The 25151-nt window shown below is 44.7% G+C and overlaps 1 long non-coding RNA gene across 1 annotated transcript in view; it reads right to left on the reverse strand.

Annotated features, from left to right (window-relative positions):
- The window catches only part of LOC140703690 (uncharacterized), a 36553-nt gene extending 11961 nt beyond the window's left edge, over positions 1-24592 (reverse strand). Inside the window, exon 1 of the long non-coding RNA XR_012082964.2 lies at positions 15413-24592. This is a non-coding gene — a long non-coding RNA (uncharacterized LOC140703690). The remainder of the gene's footprint in view (positions 1-15412) is intronic.
- Positions 24593-25151: the final 559 nt, after the last annotated feature.

Below are 25151 nucleotides of genomic sequence, written 5' to 3' on the forward strand. Positions count from 1 at the left end.
GGCCTATAAGGCCATGGAGTCCAACCCTCTGCTCAGTGTAGGAATAAAAATCAAAGCAGATCTGCCAGGTGGTTGCCCAAATTTATCTTGATGGCCTGCCGTGTTGGAACACTCACCACCTCTCCAGGTAACTGGTTCCATCGTTGTCCTGTTCTAATAGTTAGGATGTTTTTCCTGCCATTCAACTGAAATCTGGCTTCAAGTAACTTGAGCCCATTCTTACCTGCCCTGCACTCTGGGATGATTGAGAAGAGATCCTGCCCCTCCTCTGGGAGTTGTAGTCCAAAATATCTGGACTGGCGAAGTTTCGCCCTTCCTGCAATAACCTCTGTGAAAAAGGAAGCTGGGATGATTTGCATGGTCCCTCCCTAAAGATTTTTTTGGACTAGGCAAGGTGGTCCCCCTATTACTGACAGCACATTTGAGGAAGATATCACAGGGCTGGCTGTAATACTGTCTGTTTGCGTATCATGTGCCATCATGTCAATTCTGACTTATGGTGATGTTTTTCAAGGTTTTCTAGATAGAGTGTCCTCAGAGGTTTTCCCATTCCCATTGTATTAGTGAATTTGTATTAGTGAAAGGAAAGGGAAAAGCCTCTAAACAACAATCAATACAATTTTGGAAAGGAAGTTCATATTAAAAGTATTGCTCCAAGGGGTCCCGTGGGTATGGGATGCACGGTAGTTTAGATTGTATAGTAAGTATTTTGTATTTGTGTATTTGTTTTTGTTCTGGAAAAAAAGAAGTAGTTTCCCATTCCCTTCTTCTGGGGGGCACTTCTGGGACAGTGCAGCTTGCCCAAGGCTACACAGGATGGCTATTTTGGAATGCACACTGGGAAGTTGAACTCCCAACCTCTGGCCCTACAGCCAGATACCTAACTTATTGACTGATCCAATTGTCCGAATAAAACTCAACATGAAAGGATTAATGACCATGAACAAGAAAGGGGGGAAACCCGTCTATAGTGCAAATAAGGTCTCTTTTTCTTATTCTAGAAGCGATACTATTGAACTGGCAAACAAAGGCAGCTAAATTCCTCTGTATTTGAACCCAGTTATCCCTGTGGGACGTGGTGGCGCTGTGGGTTAAACCGCAGAGGCCTCTGTGCTGCAAGGTCAGAAGACCAGCCGTCGTAAGATCGAATCCACGTGACGGAGTGAGCTCCCGTCGCTTGTCCCAGCTCCCGCCAACCTAGCCATTCAAAAGCATGTAAAAATGCGAGTAGATAAATAGGTACCACCTCAGTGGGAAGCCCTGGTTTGCAGTTCATTTTCCTGGTCTGTGCCTGGTGGGAGCTACCTGCTCCTGCCTCTGCCTGCGCTCTGCCTCCTCTGTTGCCTGCCTGCTCCCTTCTACCTGCTTCGGTTTTGAAGATTGTGCATGTGGTTGTCTAAACCTAAACCCTCAGTGGTTTGGGTTCTTGACACCTAACCCATTGAGGAAGAGATCTTGGATTTCTGTCTGAATTTGAATTCAAAAGGACAACTTGAATTTCACAATTTTACGAGCGACATCTATATTGGTGCTTCTGCCATGGACATAGGTGCACATATTTAGCTCGTTGTTGTTTGAATCGCTCATGTTGTTCGTGATATAACTGTGAATAAGAAGAGACTCTATTTGTGAAAGTGTGTTTGTGAGGCTCATCAATGGATATCTAAGTAAATAAACAGCCTTACATTCTTACACAGGCCCATTGAATGAGTGGGCATCTGGTGAATCAAGTCCTCCATCAAGTGCATTGATTCAATGGGCCTACTCTAGTCGTGACTGAAGACTGGACTTTGTTAGTGTCCTCCTTACTTTTAAAGAGATGGCATGTCTGGGGGAGATGCCTGAGATATATACGTATACAGTAGTTCGTTTGCAGGTATGCACATTGGTATTTACTGATTTGATTTATATTCTGCCATTCCTCCAAGAAATGGGATTCAAGGCAGCTAAACAACAGAATGACAAATGACCCACCCCCAAAGCAAGAACAAAGCCCCAAACTGTGCCAGTTTCAAACCTAAAAGAAAGAACGTTAAAAGCAGGCCAACGAATCGATGAAAACTCAAACACGTCAAAAACGAGATACGCCAGTGACCTGATCAACAGCCCTTTTCACAACACCACTTTAATTCCTAAGGTCTCTTTGTGTATCTCTCTGTGTATATGTGTGTGCATCTGTGTGTGTATTCACACGTGCCCACATGCGCATGTGTGTACAGATGGGTGTATGTTCAAGATCCATGTGAAGGAAAGAATTGTGTGTAGCGTGAGTATTCTTTCCCTGTCAGGAATCACTTAGTTTGTGACAATTTCTCAGTAAAAAGAAAGAGTAGATTTACTCTTCATCCTAACTGACACGATAGACATATTTATACATGGAGGCTTTTCCACTTGGCTTTGTCTTGGAAATATTTATCATTATAAAAGGCAAAAAATGACATTCCCTAATGCTACCTCTTAGAGTAGTTAACACTGCGGGGAAGAGATTTGTCTTCGTCTTCAAACTCCATTATCATAAAAAAGCACTAAATGAAGTCTAACACATATACTTGCAAACAAATAACTAGTTTTTGACCAGGAAGAGACATTTTATGACTGCTGAATCATGCAGTCACTTGCCATTCACTCGACAGACAAGCAAACATCTATTTATTTAAAGTATTTTTCTCCTTAAAAAGGACCCACACGGCTTACAATTAAGACAGGATTTAACGCTAACAGCAACGAGTATACAAATACTTTAAAAGATCAAACAAAGACCATATTTTAAAAACAACAACAACACCAAAACATATGCAAAGCATATGTTTAAAATATCCATTTTAAAATATCACTCAGGTGGCCAATGGTTAAGGGAAAACCAGCTTGAAGAGGAAGGTCTTTGCCTGCTTGTGGAAAGATAGCAAAGATGGGGACAGCCTGGCCTCCAGTGGGAGGGAGTTCCAAAGTCTGAGAACAGCAACAAAGAAGGCCTTCTTGTGTGTCCTGACAGAGAAGGGCACGAATTGGGGGGAAAATGACAATTGTTTTGATTCGTGATTCATCAAGTTTGAAGAATCATGAATAACGGATTTTCCCCCCTGATTAATTGATCTGTTGATTCATTTTTGCCTTTAACACCATATAAAATGGTTCCCCCAGCACCTAGAGACACCAAAAGCTTCCTCTGACTCTCTTCTACAAGCCCTGCTTAGTAACATTTGGTCTTTGGACATATCCACAAAGATGCCCCCCACGAAAAGTACTCACCAGGCACCTAGAGACACCAAGATCCCAGAGAAACTTCCCCCGACTCTCCTCTACAATATCTCCAAGTTTGGTGAAGATTGGCTTTTGGACATCCAAGTTATACACTCACAAATTGGGCCCCTCCAGAAACTGCCACTTTTAGCTTGGGGAACCCACCACATTAGGAGGGATTGTAGAAAAGAGTCAGGGAAAGCTTCTCTGAAATTTTGGTGCCGCTACGTAGGTGCCTGGGGGGGGGGACTTTCCGCGGGGGGGGCTGTTGTGGGTGTCTCTAGTGGGGGGGCATTTTATAGCCCAACAAATCAATGACTCATAAATTGCTGAAAATTCATTGATCCATATTCATTGGAAGCATCAATTCAGATGAACACGAATTGACAAATTAGTGATTTTTTAACAAATTTTGTAATTTGTTTTTTTTTTTAATTGCATCCGTCTCTAGTCCTCAGCAGATGCACCTGTAAAGGTAGTGGGAATGGGAGAGAGATCTCTCCTGATGATCATAACAACTGAGGAGGCCTATAAAGGGAGATGTTGTCCTTGATAAAGCTTGGAGCCAAATCATTGAGGTTAGAACCAGCAGTTTAAACTCAGCCCAGAAATGGATCAGCAGCCGGTGGTGCTTCTGTAATACGAGTGGTGGTGATGATTATATGGTGTTACCACAGGTGATCAGTCTGCACGTGCTCCTGCACTTGGAACCTCAAAAGGTGCTGGATGTGTGGAAAAGAAACACCAGCCTGTAACTGATTCCTCTGCTTTTCCTCGTTCTCCCTCCCAGCAACACTGTAAGCCCATGGAGGTCAATTTAGTGATTAATATTATATCTTTAAAACATTTCTGTCTGGATTTCTGTCATTTCTGTCTCTACATGACCTGCAACCCATATATCATAAAGAAGTATTGGGCAAAGGATAACACCTATTGGCCCACCCATGGCTGTTTTTTTTCCTCCAGCCCACTCTGTCATACCAAAAGAAATGTGTATTTCATCCCAGCATCCTTTCCCCCAAAGCCCTATATATCCCCTTTGTTTAATTTCAGACTGCAAGCTCTTTGAAACAGGAGACCATTCTCTTATTTGTCTCACAATACCATTGGCCTTGAGAAATGAGTAAAATACTAGTACAGCGCTCAATGTCTACTTGATGGGCTACTTAGAAGCATCTGGTTGGCCAACATAAGAACTGAATGTAGGACAAGAGAGTACAGTGGTGTCTCGCTTAACGGGCGCCCCATTTAACGATGAAATCGCATTGCAATGTTTTAAATAAGCAAAAATCGCTTTGCGATAATCGGTACCCTGTTTCGCTTACCGATCATCGCAAAGCGATGATTTTTTAACAGCTGATTGGCAGTTCCAAAATGGCCGCCGTGTAAAAAAATGGCCTCCCACTGTTTTTTGGGACAGATTCCTCGCTTACTGGGGAGCGAAAATGGCCGCCCTATGGAGGATTTTCATTTAAAGGTGAGTCTGAAGCCCATAGGAACGCATTGAAGGGGTTTCAGTGCATTCCTATGGGCTTTTTAAAATTGCATAGTGACGAAATCACTTTGCAGCGATTTTTGCTGCACCAATTATCGTCGCTATGCGAGGCACCACTGTACTTTGGTCTAACACAGCACGGTTCTCTTTCTGTAGATTGGTAACACATTGAACATTTTGGGACACACTGAAACATTAATAACAAAAGCCCCAATCCAGATAAGATCACTTGCATATGTGATATAGCACTATGTGACTAATCACGAATCTTGAGTAAATTGAATGTGCATCAGAGTATGCAAGTCACAGATTACTTTCAAGAGGATGCCCATTTGGGTGTGCGGTGAAATGTGTATTCCCATCTCCATTTGGGCCCGGATGTGCATTCCGATGCATGCCCCACTGGAAGTAGCTGGAAGTCATCCAAAATGAATACACACCTTTTGCATTCAAATGCGCATCCAATATGGGCTCATGGAAGCCTCTTTTGGCAGGCATATTGCCATCACCTGTCAAGTTCAGAATTTTGTGTGTGTGTGTGAAGGAACATATACACATATATATGCACATATAAACAAACACCTATGCAATTCTGGGTGCATTTATTTATTTACATTTATGTAGCATTCACAAAATCCATAATGCCATTCTCTGAGCGTTGCCATAATAGACCATAGCAGCTGTTATGGTCTATTGTGTAAATAAGTAATTATGGAATTTACAGACTATCATGTAAATATGTAATTATGGACTTTTAAAAATGTGTATTATTCTTGCCATGTATTATTTACTCAGCTTGCACCAGTTCCTTGGGACAGAGCCCAACCAGCCTATTTGAATAAACGCGTCATAACGGAAAAAAATTTAAGAGAATGCATTTTGTATTCCATAGTCTTGCTCTCAATACATGAATCAGAGGCATTGAGAGAGAGAGAGAGAGAGAGAGAGAGAGAGATGTCAATATACTCTGTCAATGTCCCACCGCTCCTTTTTTTTTACAGGAGAAACTGGGTCCTTTACCTTTCTTGCAAATGAATTTTCCAAGCAGAATCTTTAGGCAGGCAAATGGGCATCACCCACAAACAAAGAGAAGGTATCCTTGGGGAGGGAGAATCATCCAGAACCTCCCAAAGCTCCAGAGGTTATCAAAAGACCCTTTCCCCTGCAATAGAGAACCAAAACAGGCCAATGAAGAAAGACTCTGCTCAGCAATCACAGAATGCCAACTGAGTGGCAGGATGGGGAGAGATGGGGTGGTACCTTGAATAAAATTACACTGGCCCTGCAAGATTTTGCTTCAGGCTCAGGGAGGAATTAAGGAACCTCGTAATCAGGGTGAAAGAGGAGAGTGCAAAAAACAGAAGGGCCTGGCGTGCTCTGGTCTTTGGGGTCATGAAGAGTCAGACACAAGAGTCAGACACAACTTAACGACTAAACGATGACAAGTTTCTTTTGCTCCTATATTTATGCAGCTTTACTTCATGGATATATATAAATATGGTAAGTATGGATGATCTTGGCCTTGTCTGCCAGTATCCCATCCTTACATTAGATGATATTTTTGAGTTCCTTCATTGCTGCTCTTCCTAGTCTCGATTTTCTTATTTTCTGGCTGCAGTTGATGATTGATGCAGATGGATTGGTGGCTGAGCCCAGGTACACAAAATCTGTAATCAACAATTTCTTCCTTGTCAACATTAAACTTGTGTAGTTTCTCTGTAATTATGATTTTGGTCTTCTTAATGTTCAGTTACAGTCCTGCTTTGGCACTTTCTTCTACGCCTCTCACCAGAAATCCTTTCAAGTCATTGCTGTTTTCTGTTAGTAAGATGGTGTCATCTACACTGATTCAAAATTGGGAAAGGAGTACGACAAGGCTGTATATTGTCCTCCGGCTTATTTAACTTATATGCAGAATACATCATGCGAAAGGCTGGACTGGAGGAATCCCAAACCGGAATTAAGATTGCCGGAAGAAATATCAACAACCTCTGATATGCAGATGATACTACTCCGATGGCAGAAAGTGAGGAGGAATTAAAGAACCTCGTAATGAGGGTGAAAGAGGAGAGTGCAAAAAATGGTCCGAAGCTCAACATCAAAAAAACTAACGTCATGGCCACTGGTCCCATCACCTCCTGGGAAATAGAAGAGGAAGATATGGAGGCAGTAACAAATTTTACTTTCTTGGGCTCCATGATCACTGCAGATGGAGACAGCAGCCACGAAATTAAAAGACACCTGCTTCTTGGGAGGAAAGCAATGACAAACCTTGACAGCATCTTAAAAAGCAGAGACATCACCTTGCCAACAAAAGTCCGCATAGTCAAAGCTATGGTTTTTCCTGTAGTGATGTATGGAAGTGAGATCTGGACCATAAAGAAAGCTGACCGCTGAAGAATTGATTCCTTTGAATTGTGGTGCTGGAGGAGGCTCTTGAGAGTCCCATGGACTGCAAGGAGAACAAACTTATCAATTCTAAAGGAAATCAAACCTGAGGGCTCACTGGAAGGTCAGATCCTGAAGGTGAGGCTCCAGTAATTTGGCCATATCATGAGAAGAGAAGACTCCCTGAAAAGACCCTGATGTTGGGAAAGTGTGAAGGGCAGAGGAGAAGGGGACAAGAGAGGACGAGATGGCTGGACAGTGTCATCAAAGCTACAAAGATGAATTTGACCCAACTTTGGGAGGCAGTGGAAGACAGGAGGGCCTGGCGTGCTCTGGTCCATGGGGTCACAAAGAGTCGGACATGACTAAACGACGACGTCATCTGCACATCTTAAAATGATTGCTCTTTCTTCCACCTATTTTCACTCCTCCTTCCATTTGAATCTAGTCTGTCTAGACAGATGTAGAGGATGTATAAGGAGCCACTCCTTCTGCCTCTGCAGCCCAACAGCTCTGAAGTCCATCTTATGCTGGTGGAACATGTCCTAGTGAGAGCCATTAAAATTGTTACTTCTGGATCAGAGAGGTCAAACTGGCCATACTAGCTGGGAGACTTTGGGAGCTGTAGTCTTGAAAGGTTAAATTTCCCAAGCTCATGTGATTTCATGTGATTTCTGTTTTCTCCAGCATCCTTTGGTAGGACCAACATCTTGGAACAAAAATGTGAGTTTCACTGATTTGCACAAGATAGGACACTAAAAATGTTGGGGAGAGGGGCTCCTACTGCTCAGAAGGGACTCCTGCTAAGTTCCTGATGTTCTCATTGCCCTGGTGAGCTGATCTCTGGATGTTTGGTTGTTCAACATAGCATCGGTATGTGCAATATGCCTCTCATTGTCCTATTTCCTGCTGTCCTTGAACTGCTTTCTACCTCTATGTGATTTGCCCCCCTCATTCTTCACTTGTTCCAATCCCTCTTCACCCCAGGGTTTGCTGTCATCATCATCATCATTTGCTTTTTTCCTGTCTTTCCAATTGCTTTTCTTCTCTAGTTCTCAACCTATCTCTAACCTTAACTGTTTTCCTACCTCCCCATGCCCCACCAAGGTACCTCTGTCTGCGCAGATTCCAGAATGGACCTTGCCACTCCCTCACTTTAGATATATTTTCCTGTCCTTCTTGTTCTACCGAGTCCCTTTGCATTGTTTATTCTGGAGGCCTTGGCTGCGTTCACAAGGTCATGCCGGATACTCTTCGTCACACTATATTGCCTATGCGTGAAATCCTCATTTTGTGCAAAGCTCCCAAATATATATTCATGTCATCATATCTTAGCGTCTGGGAAGGACGGACCAAGCAGAGGGGCGAGGGCATCCGCCAGTATGCGCTCAGCATGATTGCGACTAAACAGGCCAACGGGAATTGTTGGCTGTGCAAAGCTCAGAATCAGAAACCGAGGAGGCGGGGGGAGACGGAAAAGGTTTTAAGTTGAGCTGGCATTGTCAAAACTAGGGCATTCCGCCAAAGCAAGAAAGGAACACCAAAGGGCGGGGGAAGAAGCAAGAAGTAAAAGGAATATAGTGCCAGTTTATGATTACAATTAGTTATGTGTGAAGCAGACATGCCAATCTGAAAACAGTGTCTGGGCATGTGTGTGTGTGTGTGTCTTTCTCTCTCTGTGTGTGTGTGTGTGTGAGGATAATTGCAGAACCATTTTTCCATGGTGGGATTATGGACAAGAAGCCCCGAGGGACCATTGCTGCCCATGCAGTAAATCCTTATTCTGTGCTGGCTTAATGAGAAAGAGTTTCTTGTAATTCGTTCTGGGTTTTGTCACTTGTTTCTCCCACACTGAGATGAGGGTCCGTCGGCGTTTGTGCGTAATAAAAGGCAGCTCTAATTCGGCGAGGAGTGGACGCAAGGGAGGGGGAGATGTCCTCCCTCAATAAAGGCTTCAACGTGACGTTCAAAGCAGAATTAAGACTTTTTCGGGATGTATTCATGGCGTCGAGCCAAAGTTTTGGACTCGCTCACGGGCCGCGCAAATTTCTCGGCGTATCTGCTGCCTCCTCTGTTATGCCACAGAAAACTGGACTCTTGCGGATCGGAAAGATTTCCAACGAGGGACCAAGTTGCACATTGGAGGTCACTTCATGTCCTCCGTCCCCAACAGGCGGCGGTCTTTGCGAAGCTGAGTTGCAACTCGTTAAGGTCAAGGGAGTGGATCCTGAAGGCCATGGGTTTCTGTGGTTTTGCCCAGCAGCCAAGGCAGAGAGAAACAGAACAACCACAAAGCCTGGGGCTCAGAGACAGGTCTACGCAGTAGCATCAATAAAAGCACCGAAGAGAACTACTTCACACGAGCAGAGGGAAAGGGCTCTGCTCCGAACAAAAATCTGACAGAAAAGGCCGTGGGAAGGCAGGCTACATCCCTCTAGGTGTAACAACATCTCTGACCATTCCTAATATTCAGGTCAAAGGTGGGATATTCATTCATTCATTCATTCATTCATTCATTCATTCATTCATTCATTCATTCATTCATTCATTCATTCATTCATTCATTCATCCATCCATTCATTCATTCATTCATTCATTCATATTTCAGCTCCAGCCCAGCCAATGACTAAGCAGGCTGTGAGATCTGGGAGTTGTAAAGAAACCCAAAGATGTCCGATCTCCCACCCACAAACACGTGGTGTTGGCTACCAGTTACCTAGCAAGGTGGAATTATATTTAATTCTTTTTCCTTTTTTAAAAAATTGAAATAAACCAAACACTTCTGGTCCGTGAGATGCCCTTTTGTGCTGTTCTGTTGAGTCATTTCCCAGTAGCAGCCATGCCCTCAACTTCAGCCTTCATTTCGTGTCATCACTGGTTCTTAACCTTGGGTTACTCAGGAGTTTTGGACTGCAACTCCAAGAAGCCTTCACCACCAGCTGTCCTGACTGGGGTTTCTGGGAGTTGCAGTTCAAAAGCATCCGAGTAACAAAGGTTAAGAATCGCTGATTTAGATCAACAGTCTCCCCCCGCCCCAGGTTTGCCTTCTTAGCTCTCTTAGTTCCACATATGCTAGATATACTGCATAACCCAGGGACTACAGACAGCATTGAAGGCCCTCTCATGGCAGTTGGCGTTCTCGCCATCTCCTGTCACTGGAAAATAAGGGGAATATTGAAGCATGGAGGATTCCATGCCCCACGGGAACACTGTAGCAAGGACGGAAGACTCACCGTGCAACGGTGGTGCCTTTATCATGTTGTAAGATCCAAGCCATGAGTGGAGAACATTTTTCAGCCGAAAGACCAGACTGAATTTCAGAGACCTCCTTGGGGATCCTATTTTCAGGCGGTGAGCTGAAGGCAAAAAGGCAGGACCCAAAATATCAGCATGTTTTTTTAGAGCATAAAGCTCTCACCAGGAGTAACTATGCCTTAAGAGAGAGATTTCAACTGTTTATAATAGGGGGGAGGCTGCGCAAAATCTTTGGAAACCACCAAACAAAACAGAGAAGAAAGAACGGCAGAGCTATCTGAGGAATCCCAGTGAAATCTCAAGAGGGCAGTTTTGGCCCCACGGCCCAAGGTTTCCTACCTAGCCAAGGCTGCCATGTTGAACCGCTCACTGTCCACTGCCATCCTTCCAAACATCCTGGGTGTGTGTCATGTCTGCATACATGTGTCTCTTCAGATGGCTTTGCACTGCAGTTCCCATAAACCCTGATGGGAGCTGTAAGCTACAATCATTCAGAAGCCCATGGCGGCTCAATCATGATGCCCATCCTCACAAGCATGTGAACACCTTGAGCCTGGAAGTCAACTCTGCCTCTCCTCAACCAGGTATTATTTTAATATCTGCCATGACCGGCGACGACGCCTTATCAATACCAATAACCAAACACATCATCCAACAAGATGAAAATAAATTAAGATTGGGAGGGAAGGATTCCTTTCTTAGGCCCTGCCTGCAAGAGACGTTATGAACCTGGCAGAGAATGACGAAAGCATTATTGGCCGCCTAAAAATGAGAAACGTCCTGTTGATTTTGTGCACTGGCTTCTCTGCAGAATGCATTACGACTCGGCTTCCCACCGTAAGCCCAAGGTCATGCCGGATATGACTCGTCTCACTATATTGCCAATGCATGAAATTCTCATTTTGTTCAGCACTCCAAAATATATATATTCATGTCATAATACCTTACTGTCCACTTACAGTCGGAGAGAGCCTGCCTATTACATATGCAGCACGTGTGAAGACAACAGTTATGAGATCTGTTTCGTTCCCCTCGGCATACTCACTGGCTCCTGTTATTGTGAGTACCCCGTGCTAAACTCATTGCCAAAAACTCGGGCGGTTGAAAGGGAAAGGAGAGAGAGAAAGAGAGCACGAGAGATGGAGAAGGAGACGGAGTGAGAGGGTAAGAGGGTGGTTGACATGCAGGTTGTCAGTTTAAGTCCGTGGTTCCCAAACTTTTTTGACTTGCAGTTCCCTGTCTTACTTGACCATGGCTCTCACAATATAATACTTTAGGTGAGAGGGGAGAAGGGAGGTGGAAAGCCCGGGCCGAGTAGCACTTCCACAGATGCCACTTCTCAGGATTCTGTGGCACCCCGGACTGCGTTTCGCTGTGCCCTGGGGTGCCTAGTTTGGGAACCACTGGTTTACGTTGATGTGTAACACTATGTCATCCTGACTTAGACCAAAACGTAGAACAGTCACTTCTTTGGAATACAACTCCCAGAATGCCCCAGACAGCATGATCACATGACGGATGAAAGGGCATCATGATAAATAGGAGACAGATTGTATCTAAGGCCTCCACCGCTGTTGAGTGAGGGGTTTTCTATATGCACATGTATGTTCTCCCCGACTCCTCTCTCAAACCACCTGTCATCTCGATCCAAAATGAGTACATCTTGGTCATCGAATGAGTGTCCTTTGTCCTTCAAATGAAGGGACACTGTGGATTGTAGTCCTGAGCCATCCCCCCCCCCCCCGTGCTGGGCCATTCTCCTGTTTAGTTTCTCCAATGTAGAGCTCTCAACATTCCTCTTTGCATTGGACCACGTATACTATATTGCTCCTGTTGTATTTTGGTGTCCGTTCTTTTGGGTGGCCGAATCTCTACCTTAGTGGGTTTGAAGTGCATGGGTATGTGGTGTTTACTGAAAATCCTTTTGAGCTTTTCAGACACACTTGCCATGTAAGGAACGACCCTTTCATCCGTCCTCAGAAAGATTAGGACCACACACACATCAGAAAGACCACTGTTAACAACCATTAATGACACATGTCAATAGGTAGAGAAGGACTGCAGAAGTGGGATTATCCCTCACCCCCAGTCCTTTGTCCATCTAACAAGCCTATTCAGACCAGGGGGAAGTGAAACCAACGTGGACGATATACTGTATCAGGGGTCTCCTACCAACTCTCCTCAGACTGAAGAAGCTACTTGGATGAGTAGTGAAACATTTCAACCTAACAAGAAAGAAGTCCAGTTGCCACGACTCAACTTCCAGACCTCACCCAATGTATATGAATGCTCTCAGATGCCCAAAACATTCTCTAACAAAAAAAAGGTTGAATGAACAGAAACAGGTTCCGCCTGGTTCTACTTTGACATGAACAGGTAAAGGCAGGCATTTACAGTAGGACCCCCTTATCCACGGGAAGAGCACTCGCTGATTCACTTAGCCGCAATTTGGAAATACTAAAAATATTAAAAGAAAAACCTTAGAAATATCTATTTCCAAAGGTGAAGAAGTCAGAACTGGCCACTAGAGGGAACCAGAGACCATGCTATGCATAGCATTTGCTAGAAAAATATGCTTCTGCAATGTCATTACCAGAAGGAAGGAAGGAAGGAAGGAAGGAAGGAAGGAAGGAAGGAAGGAAGGAAGGAAGGAAGGAAGGAAGGAAGGAAGGAAGGAAGGAAGGAAGGAAGGAAGGAAGGAAGGAAGGGAGGGAGGGAGGGAGGCAGGGAGGCAGGGAGGCAGGGAGGCAGGGAGGCAGGGAGGAAGGAAACAAAGGAGGAAGGAAGGGAGGGAGGAAAGAAGGGAGGAAAGAAGGAAGGAAGGGAGGAAGGAAGGAAGGAAGGGAGGGAGGGAGGGAGGGAGGAAGGAAGGAAGGAAAGAAGGGAGGGAAGGCGGAGGGAGGGAGGGAGGACGGAAAGAAGGTGGGGAGGAAAGAAGGAAGGAAAGGGAGGGAGGAAGGAAAGGAAGGACTGAAAGTAAGTAAGGAAGATTACGGAAGAAAGGAATGGAATATTGTGTTTATTATTAATTATTTAAAATATTTTACCTGCCTTTCTCCTTAAAAAGGACACAAAGCAGCTGCCCATCAGATACTAAGCTGGCTCTCAGATATTTAGAGCTATTTTCAGGCTGATTGGCCCAAATCAACACCTCCTGGATAGTCCCCATGCATTTGAAATGTTTTAGCCAATCTTTCCTCTCTCCCTGTCTCTCCCCCAGTTAGGAAGTAGCCACCATGTCCAATAATCTTGCAGCCGCTCCCAGGACTAGTCAGTTTTACTCAGAACAAGCTTTTCATGGACTGCAGTCCTTTTCTTCAGATGCATGGATTACTGGGTTCCATAGAACCTGTAGGCAGGCATGATGTGCCTGTACAATAGAATGAGAATGCACAAAGCCCAGCAAGGTGATGGGTTGAACATTGGTCATTAAGGGGCTTTGAACAGTCTTTTGAGGATGACAAAGACAGGCCTTAATGGAGGGTCATGATGGTGCACTTGAAAAATTCAGATAGTTCTGGACACCACACTTCAAGAAGGATGCCGACAAATGGGAACAAGTCCAGAAAAGGGCAACAAGGATGATCATGGGGTAGGAAACCAGGCCCTATGAGGAAAGGCTGAAAGAACTGGGCATGTTTAACTTTGAGAAAAGAAGACTGAGGGGAGATGTGATACTACTTTTCAACTACTTGAAAGGCTGTCATACAACGGAAGGGCAGGATCTGTTCTCAGTCATCCCCGAGTGCAGGAAACTGGCTGAAGTTACAGGAAGCCAGATTTTGGTTGAGTATCAGGGAAAACGTCCTGTTAGAGGAGCACAACAATGGAAAAACGTCCTAACTGTTAGAGCAGCACAACAATGGAACCAATGACTTGGAGAGGTGGTGAGTGCTCCAGCATTGGAGGCATTCAAGAGAAACTCAGACAACCACCGGGCAGATCTCCTTTGATTTGTATGCCTGCAACTGAGCAGGAGGTTGGACTCCATAACCTTATAGGCCATGAACCTATGATGATTCTATGACAGTAGAAAGTCCTAGAAAGAAAATATACGTAAATAAATCAGTACCTAGGGGGCTGCAGTCCACAAATAAAAATAACTGCGTGCCCTCCTGTCAATTCTGACTTCTGGCCATTCTTTCCGGGGTTTTTCTAGGTAGAGAGTACTCAGAAGTGGTTTATCATTTCCTCCCGCAAGATTTGCAGCTTGCCCAAAGCCACCTAGGCTGATTCTCCTGGGATGCGCAGCGGAGAACCGAACTCCCAGGTTTTCAGCCAGAAACCTAACTCATTGAATTGGTCCACGGAAATCTGTGCCTAATAAAAGCTGCTAGCCTTTAAGGTTACAAGACTCTTGGGTTTCTTTTCTTTTCTGCAACGGGCTACACAGGCTAAGGAGCCTCTGGAAACAACCGTTTGCATTTTTCCCATCGGGTAGGAACAATTAGAGGCGCGCAACCCCCCCCCCATGAACCCCTATAGGAAGGGTGGATCTTTGCCGTTCACCGACCTCTCCCTCTCCTCCCGCCAGCGGGACCGGGGCGCGCTCTCCTCCCTCCTTCCTCTGGCTCCAACTCAATAGGTAAAAGCCAGCCTCTTCTTCCAAAGCAGTGGCAAGGCAGGCGGCCCTCTTGCCCAGCCAGACCTTGGCAAGCTCGTGCCACTTGAGACCCTCCCTCCCCAAAGCCGGAGGGAGCCTCTCCCTCCGAGCGGTTGGCAGCTTCCCACCCGTGTTGTTGTTCCCCGGCAGCTTTCAAACAGGCGCGGGTCGCGCTCCCGGCCGTGCCACCCAAACCAGCGCTTTTCCAATGGAACCAAACGGTGCGCCCTGGCCGATGCGTAAAAGCGCATCGCGACCTCCGGGCCGCTTCTCCCTATATTGGGGCCGAGGGGGAAAGCTGATAGCTGCATGGGGCGACTCATCGGGGGGTTTGGAGTCGAGGGGGTTGGGAGATGTGATCGATGGTAAAAGGGGGGGGGGATAAGGGCAGCGTTTCTTCCATCATCGCCCGAGGCTGCGGTCACACTTACCCGGGCCGTGGCGACGTTTCTGGCCACCTCTTGGCATAGGTTTTGAAGTCCATAATCCACACAGCCTTTCAGGGCATCAAATAAGCAAGCGCTCCGCCATGATTTCTTTTGTTTAGCTAATTCTTTCTGCCTCTGCCTTCCCACCAACAGCAGCCAGCCCGGGCTCCCTTTCTGTCTTCTTTATTTATATATTTAATCCTTCACTCCATCCCTGTTTTTAAGTGGTTGCTGTTTCTTCCCTAGGTATTAAGGAAGAATTGCTACTGGTTTCTATTCTTGGACTTCGGTAAGATTTTTTCCCCTCCTCCTCGTTCCCTGCCCGTTTCTTTCAGTTTTACTCTCCCCCCCCTCAACAATCGCACAACGACATTCTTTACAACCCATAAGAAGGGGGGGGGGAACCGGTAGTAAGAGGCGGCGTTCTGGGGGTCTCCTCTACAGGGTTTTGTTTGAGCCACAATTCAAGGTAGGAATGGGAAGGGAAGGAGTGCGCTTAAGCATGGGCAGAGTGCAATTTCTTACTTGCAGGGTTGCCAGCTTTTCAGCCAGCCCCTGCTGCTATGCCTGTTTGACAATTCTTTGTCATTCATTTTATTTGTTTTATTTATAGGCCGCTTTTCTCCCAATAACGGGATCCAAAGTGGTTCACAATATTAAAGAGATTAAAACTAAAAACCCAATAAAAAGGTAAAGGTTCCCCTTGACATTTTTAGTCCAGTCATGTCCGAGGTGGCGCTCATCCCACTTTTCAAGCCATAGAGCCACGCCTGTCCAAAGACAGTTTCCGTTGCCACATGGCCAGCGTGACTAGGGAACGCCGTTTTACCTTCCCACTGAGATGGTACCTATTTATCTACTCGCATTTACATGCTTTCGAACTGCTAGGTTGGCGAGGAGCTGGGACAAAGCAACGGGAGCTCACTCTGTTACGTGGATTCGATCTTACGACTGCTGGTCTTCTAACCCTGCAGCACAGGCTTCTGCGGTTTAGCCCACAGCACCACCACGTCCCTTCAAAAAAACCCAATAGTTGAACATTTAAAAAAACCAATTAAACTATACACTGATTAAAATAGAACTGAATAATTAAAAATAGGTAAACACTATTTAACTTTTAAAAATGACATCCCCATTTTGTCCCCTTTTAAAAGTGCTTTTCCATGTAATATTGACATAGCCAAGATCATCTGTAGAAATTTTTCTGGGGAAGAATGTGGCAAGGTCATAGAACAGCTGTTCCTAACCTTGGCCCTGGAGGTGTTTGGGGACTACAACCCCCAGATATCCTGGCCAGCACAGCTGGTGGTGAGGGCTTCTGGGAGTTGTAGTCCAAGAACATCTGGGGACCCAAGGTTGGGAACCACTGGCCTAACATAAGTTTTGGTATCGTGTTTTCCACTACAACATAATATGCTCATCAGTGTTTGTTAACATATTAAATAGATTTATGATTAGAAAGAAATAAGCCCCCTTCTCTTTTGCCCTCTCTGGAGACATTGATGGATATATTAGGTCTACATTTAGTGAAGTTTCCTTTCAAATTAGGGCTTGTTGTTGTTTAGTCCTAAAGTCGTGTCTGACTCTTCATGACCCCATGAACCAGACCACGCCAGGCCCTCCTGTCTTCTACTGCCTCCCGAAGTTGGGTCAAATTCATGTTGGTCGCTTCGATGACACTGTCCAGCCATGTCGTCCTCTGTCGTCCCCTTCTCCTCCTGCCTTCACACTTTCCCAACATCAGGGTCTTTTCCAAGGAGTCTTCTCTTCTCATGAGATGGCCAAAGTATTGGAGCCTCAGCTTCAGGATCTGTCCTTCCATTGAGCACTTGGAATTAGGGCAGGTTCTAGCTAAAGGAGCTGATAAAAAATTGGATGGTGGGGGAGAGAAACCTGGAAACGGCCCTTCATGAATTTAAAAGATAAATTCATCTTTTAAATGAATTTAAAAGACAAACAAATACTTTTTTTTTTCGTTCTGGGATCCCACTATTCCTGCTGGCACACTGGTAGAAATCCTTCTTGTGCACATGGATTCTGCACAGATCACTTGCCTTGAGCACAGCTCTTTAAAAAGCACAGGTAAGGTGGGGGAGGGAGAGTTAGCCACATGTGGATACAGTATATCGGCTAGATTTCCACCTGCCATATAGGACAGGGACAGTGTGTGATGATAGAAGGCGGAAGTGATAATGCTAACTTTGAGTTGTCCGCATCGGAAACCACTGTGGCAGTAAGGCTGCGAGTTCGAGACCCATGAAAGAACCTTCCCTTCCCCATCCTTCTGATGCTACTATTTCGAGAACCTCTTTCTCTCTTTTACTGCATCCGTTTTCATCCGGTGACCTAGCATCAAGATGGGTGGCAGCGCCTCTCTGACTCTGCGGACAGAGCATGATGATGGATGACTGCAAACCTTCCCGGAGCACCCCTGGCTGTGCTTTACCTGCACACTTTCCAATGCAAGGGAAGAAATATCAAAAAGAGATGGGAAAACAATGTATAACTGCAGCCCCGATAAATATGAATGATTTCAGCAGAAGATAGAATTCTGTGATGGACTTGCTAGGGTCTAAGCTTTAGCAAGGATGCTGTCAGTGTCTTTGACTCCCTATCTGAAGCTCACACAACAGCCCGGTGAGGAAGATGAGGTTTTGAGAAAATGACCTGCCCAAGGTTGGACAGTGAATTTTGTGGTCCAGTCCAAACTTGAAACTCACCCCCATCCAGCTAGTTCCCCAGGCTCAGAAGAACTCTGAAATGGAGGGATTCCCTCCCTCCTTTATGTGATATATTGATACATGTATATCAAACATATGAGAAGGCTTTGTGGGCTCTAAAGCCACCCCCCCCAAAAAAAATCTACTTGGTGCAATTCTAGCAGACTTTTGGGAGTTGTAGTTTTAAAAAACCCACAAAAGACTCATTCCTTACTGGTGAGTCTAATGTTATAGGAGTGGTTGAATCCTTTCTGGGCATTAGGTTTGCAAGAGCTGTCCAGGGTACTTAATCTTTTGCCCATAATAGGTTTGGCACAAAGCAGGACAGCATTTCTAAAGTTTGGACTAAAACCCAGAGGCAGACTCACAGTCCCGGTGATATTGGAACCGCCAGCCTCTACTAAGCACCAGTTTGTGAGATGTGTGGATTACGGTACATTAGAACCCCCAAAAAACAGAAACTGAATTTTAACCCCATCCATATTCCGTGGGTCCTTGGATGTGAAGGGGCTGACATAAGGAGTGGCAGCTAAAGGTTATGGGCTGACACGAGGTGTCATTGCAAAATAAAGACAATTGTGGAGAGGGAAAAGGGATATTTCCAGGCCCCCTAACCCCCGCCTTGGTAGTATTACCCTAAGTTACCAAATCGCTGTTTTATAACAATAACTGTGCATTAATTATGCCAATTTCCCCCCCATGATGACAGATTACACAGAGCAATTCATCATTGTAACATATTAATTGTGAGTATTAGTTTTTAAACAGAAGAATCACGTCTGTAACATACTTGTCATATTAGTGAAAATTGCCACAATGATGAAAAATAACCACCCAGCTTGTACATGCATTAGCAAAACAAGAATTAGGGTGTGTGGAGGGGGTGGATTAGGGTTTCCTATCTATCTCAGTTTTCTGTAACCACAGATTGCTTTTAGAGAATGGGAAACAATCCGCTCTCGCGAAGTTTAGCATGGGGAATGACAAACTAGCATTTGTTCCATTCCCTGAATGAGAAAGAGAGAAGGGGAGTTATCATAAGTAGCATTAAACTGTTGCAGAAGTAGAGATCCTAGTTCTCTCTTGGTGTTTTGTGTTGGGGTTTTTACAGCCTCACACGCTGCCTGTAGTTTGGTTGTTGTGGGGTTTTGGCCATGTTCTGAAGATTGTTTTTCCTAACGTTTTGCCAGTCTCTGTGGCCAGCATCTTCAGAGAACAGCACTCTGTGCTCTGGTGTAGTTTGCCTGGGAGTGGAGTATTTATGGCTGTGAGATAGGCTTTTGTCCTTTTCAGGAGATGGGTGATTAGTGTGTATTGTTGTGGGTGTACTGTTGTGATAAGGAGAAGAGATTATCTGTCACTGTGGTTGATGGGTGTCATTAGCTGGTCTTTTGTGTGTAGTGATCCCCGGTCCTTATGGCTGGGTAGAGTTCGTTGACCTTTTGCATGCTGTATTTTTCAGAGCTGGGAGCCATGTTTTGTTGAGTTTAAAACTTTCCTCTTTTTTGTTGAAGTTCTGCTGGTGCTTGTGGATTTCAATGGCTTCCCTGTGCAGTCTGACGTAATGATTGCTGGTGTTGTCCAGTATTTCAGTATTTTGAAATAGAATTTCATGTCCAGCTTGTTTTAGGGCATGTTCAGCTACTGCAGAATTTTCTGGTTGTTTTAGTCTGCAGTGTCTCTCATGTTCTTTGCTTTTAGAGAATGAGAAATATTTCATCTGAGCCTCAGACTGATGGAAAGACTTATTAGGAGCAAGAATCCCAGAGTTAGCCTGGGATATATGCCCATGGGACATGGTGGGTTAAACCACAGAAGCCTCTGTGCTGCAAGGTCAGAAGACCAGCTGTCGTAAGATTGAATCCACGTGGCAGAATGAGCTCCCGTCGCTAGTCACAGCTCCTGCCAACTGAGCTCTTTGAAAGCATGTAAAAATGTGAGTAGATAAATAGGGACCACCTCGGTGGGAAGGTAACAGCATTCCGTGTCTAATCGTGCTGCCCACGTGAACACGGAAAATGTCTATGGACAAATGCTGGCTCTATGGCTTGGAAACGGGGATGAGCACCGCCCCCTAGAGTTGGACACGACTGGACTAAATGTCAAGGGAAACCTTTACTATGTGCCCATGAAGTTCTCAACGTCCAGAAAAATAACGCCTAGGGGGGTGGGTACCACGAAGGGCCCACTAGCTGTCCCTTAACTGCACCTGCTTCATCTATAGGGTGAAATATCACATGAGAAAGAGTCCCAGTGATGAGATTCTTTACTGCATCCTGCCATTCAAACACAATGACTATTTATATGACCAGTTCCAGGATGAAGAGGTGAGAGATACAGTTTTTCATTGTACATTTCTTCAGGATAATTCAAATGCCCACGAAAGGGATTAGGCTCTGTCTCTAGCAGAAGTATTCAGCTGTGAATTGGCCTTAAGCCTCTTTTGCGTGGTTACTGGCCTGATCCGCTTATTCGTCTTGTTCCATTTGGAGAACGTATAGTGGGTGGCTTCCCGTCTCTCCCGTTAGGCTCACAAAAACAGAACGTTCAATCCAATGCTCCTCAGTTGATCACTGTTCAAAATAGTAGAGCTTGGAGGTGAAGACACTAAGAAATGGGGGAACATGGGACCTGGAAGCCATCTTCGAATCAAGTCTCTGTGAAATTGGTTTCTGGCTGTTGTGCTCAAAGTTTGGCCCAGCAACAAGCATGCAAATGGTAGGGATGTGCATTTTTGGACTACACATCCCATAATTCTCCAGGTAGTCCTACCTGCCAGACCTACAGTAGATCCTATAGACATTTTAATTGTGTTCACCAAGAGAGAAAGCCAGTTGGCAGATTTCATGCCTTGAGTGGGCCTAACTTCCTGTTTGAAAAGGAAACTCCCAAAGAACGACCAGGACAGCTCCTGGTTCAACAGGAAATTAGGCCTCTCCAAGGCATGAAGTCTGCCAGCTGAGCCTTCTGTCCAGAGGAGCTACCTTCCCAATAAATAGAGCCCCCAAATCAAAGCAACTGGACAGGTCAGTATCAGCAAGTGAGGAGCTGGTCTTTTGCAAAGTTAATGGCTCCTGATCGCCCATTCAGCACCAAATCACCATCAAATAATTTGCACTTCATTAGGGATAATTTGCAGCAATATCCTCTCCAGGAGAAAATCCATTCTTTCCAGGCAATGGTGAGGATTGCAGCTGAGAAGAATTGCAAATAAAGTAAGAATCCCTGCCACTCAGGAAATCCTGTGGTTTTGTCTTCATGAGTCCTGCCTACATAATTCCACTGTAAATACTTCTCGTTGCCCACTTTTGACATATAGAAAGTAGAATGTATTTTTATTAGAGCAGGTGAAAGGTAACAGCCTCTCTTGCTGCAGAGTTATGAACGTTGGTTTTAAAACCACTAGCTGCATAGCTAAATTGCAGGTATTCACATAGCAGAATTAGCTTCAAGTCTCTCCAGAGTAGATCACTCCTTTGTTTTCATCGTCTGGAACTTACAGTCTCAATAATTCACTCTGAGACATTGGTAAGAGAAAGAATAAAAGCTTTCATTTACTCACAGTAGAATAGATCAAAAACAGCATATTGTAAACAACAACAACAATAAAGACTGCATGCAGACTTTCAGCAACAGGGCTGAACAGATTCACAGCCTGCTTCCATTACTGCACTCTTAACTGCTAACACCTGCCAGCAGACTAAAAGAGAGGGCAAAAGGCACTTAAGCAGAGAGGCAGGACTCTCTTCGAAATCAGAGGAAGAGAAAGAACAATTGGTTAATGATGAGTTGATTGACCTTTACCTCAGCCCAGAAAGGTCTGTCCCAGGCACCTTTACCAAAGGCAGCACACGAGGATGAAATAATTCCTAAACTTTTTTCACTGTGTTGTTTAGGTAGCTTTGGGAATTTTTCATACGTTTTCTATTATTATTTCTCTGTTACATTTTAAAAAAATAACAGAACCTGTTTAAGGAGCCCTTAAGAAAGGTTGATGATTTCCCGTGATCTCCTGAGTCTTCAATGCTTGTTCAAAGCAAACAAAAGTCAAAGCCAAATAATAAAAACAAGGTATGTGTGGGGATTATTTAAGAGCCAAAATCAAAACTGAGACTTCTTGTGACAACCATGAGCCTGATCAGCAAGGTAAATCGAATATTGAAAAATAGTACATTCTCTTCGTTATTTTTCAATTCCGTTTATTCCAAGAGCAAAGAGCAGCAGTACTTGTTTTTTCTTTTCAATTCCACCGTCCAGATTCTTTAAAACAAGTTTTACAGAAAGCGTCTCGTTCGTTTTTCTTTTTTAATTAAGCCACTTGACATCAATTAAAATGAGGAGAAAAGGAAAACAGAGGAGTTAACAAATGCTGCCGGACTGTCTCAAAAAAAAAAAAAAGATATATATTTAACATTAAAAAGATATATACTTTTTTAAAAAAATCAAGGAAGCGATTGTCAGACAGCAAACATGGATTTCTGAAGACTTTTAAATGGTTCTTAATGAGTCTTCACCAGGAGAAGCTGTTTGGGAGAGATACTGGGTAGCTGACTATTTCCACAGACAATATCTTTGATTTGCTTTTAAAACCTTTGCTTTTGAACCCCTCCCCCTTTTTAAAAAATTCTTCTAAAAGTCTTTTGGAATGTAGCTTTTCTTCATTTTGACAGATAGGGAACTTCAGTGTGAGTGGCGCATGAGTTTCTTAAAGACTAGCTGTTTAATTCTTTGACATCTGCCACATTAACTTCATTAGTGAGAGGAACAGTTGTCACCCTACCTGTTTCACAGACGATTGGACTGTGCCGTGGCCCCTGAAAAGCACCAGTGTTCTTTCCTATGGCTGTGGCTTCGAGAACAACACTGGTGATTTGCTCTACATTATAAGCTATCATCTGTCTGAAAGCTAGCTCCTGAATGTGGAGTCAGCGAACAGGTAATTCACAGATCAGCATTAGGGATGATATTTGGATGTCTTGGACTACAGATCCTGTGATTCTTCCTTCTGGGAGATCTACCCAGCAGGAAGACACCTAAATGTGGCTCATCTGGGAGAAGATCTTCAACTGGAAGGCTGTGAGGCTTAGAGCCGCCCAAGCTTCCTGCTTTTGTCTCAGTGTTGGAGAATTATGGGGGTCTGTAGCTCAAGAAACTAGGGACGTGGTGGTGCTGTGGGTTAAACCGCAGAAGCCTCTGTTCTGCAAGGTCAGAAGACCTGCAGTCGTAAGATCGAATCCACGCGACGGAGGGAGCTCCCGTCGCGTGTCCCAGCTCCTGCCAACGTAGCGGTTCGAAAGCATGCAAAATGCAAAAATGCGAGTAGATAAATAGGTACCACCTTGGTGGGAAGGTAAACAGCATTCTGTGTCTAGTCACGCTGGCCACGTGACCACGGAGGATTGTCTGCAGACAAACGCTGGCTCTATGGGTTGGAAACAGAGATGAGCACCGCCCCCTAGAGTCGGACACGACTGGACAAATTGTTAAGAAGTAGCTCAAGAAACACAACTGCATTAGGAGATTCCACTCTGCAGGTACGGGAAGCGAATAAAGAACGGCTTGATGGCTCAGTGGTTTAGGTCTCTGGCTGTGGAGCCAGAGGTTGGGAGTTTGACTCCCCACTTTGTCTCCTTGACAAGAGTTGGGTTTGATGATTCATGGGGTCGCTTCCAGCTCTGCATGTCTAAGACTATTGTTATTATAATTTTAAAAACCTTGATGTCTCATTGTTAAAGCCATCCCATTTCTCCTGAGCTAATCTCTGTTCCCTACTACACACATTTTTCCAGCGGCACAGTTTGTGTCCAACTGCAGCTTAAAACAAAAACCAGGGTCTTAGAAGAACCTATTTCTTGAATATGTGCTAACAAGAGGCACAGGGAAAGTTCCAAATCAGGAATAAAGGCCATTCTGGAGAAGAGGACAATAAAGGAAGAAGAAGAAGAAAGATAATGGAAGATGAAGATGACTGCAAGAGGTCCCGACTTGCATTTTGTTTTATGTATTTTATGTTTACCTTAAAATAATAGGGGAAAAAATTAATTAGAAAAAATGCATACTAGATAATTAAAAAGAAGAAGAAGAAGAAAGAACAAAACAGATTTAGAGGCAGAAATAGATATGCCCTCTAACAAAGGGACACCGTGAGGGACAGCCAGAAAGCTGCCTTTTTCTACAGCCCAGGGAGGTTGTGTGAATTGTGAAGGCAAGAGGAGAAGGGGACAACAGAGGATGAGAAGGTTGGACAGTGTCATCGAAGCGACCAACATGAATCTGACCCAACTCTGGGAGGCAGTGGAAGACGGGAGGGCCTGGCGTGCTCTGGTCCATGGGGTCACAAAGAGTCGGACATGACTTAATGACTTAACAACAACAGGGAGGTTGCATCTTTTGGGTTCATGTGGAGACCCGTCCAGGACATTCCTCACTCTGCAGCTTGCTGTAATGAGGGATAAGCCTGAGCTGGTCGGGTTTCTTCTCATGGAAAGGAAATCCATCGCTTTGAGCAAGAGATCCTAGGGAGAGGTTGATGGGCGTAGCTATAGGTGGGTGCACAACCTCTTTTGTGACCACTGAGCTCGCCTGCTGCTTCAGATGTAGTAGAGGCAACCACTGTTTAAATGTTTATTATTTATTTACAGTATTTAAAATCATCTTAATTCCCCGGCAGGCTTATAGAGGGAGATGTGGGCTTTTGGAGAGCTTGGACCCATCTCCTGGTTGGGTTGGATTCTGTACGTGGAACGAGGGGCCAGCAAATGTCTGTGTGCTTCAGACAATAGGAGACTGGCCCTGTATTTGAACTCGCCTGCTGCGTGTGGAGGGCAGTGGAGCTGAGTTATCAGCTACGAAATAGCTGTATTTTAAATTCTTCAATACAGTAAGAAATTATAAGGAACAAATCGCAAGAAAAGAGGGGGGGAAATGTAGTGTATCCCCTCCTCCTCCTCCAAGGTTTGTGTAAAACTGCATTTGTTAGCAAAATACTTGAGAAGTGAAATTTCCACCCAAGCCTTTGTAGT

Source organism: Pogona vitticeps, chromosome 1, assembly GCF_051106095.1.
Source record: "Pogona vitticeps strain Pit_001003342236 chromosome 1, PviZW2.1, whole genome shotgun sequence".
NCBI lineage: Eukaryota > Metazoa > Chordata > Lepidosauria > Squamata > Agamidae > Pogona > Pogona vitticeps.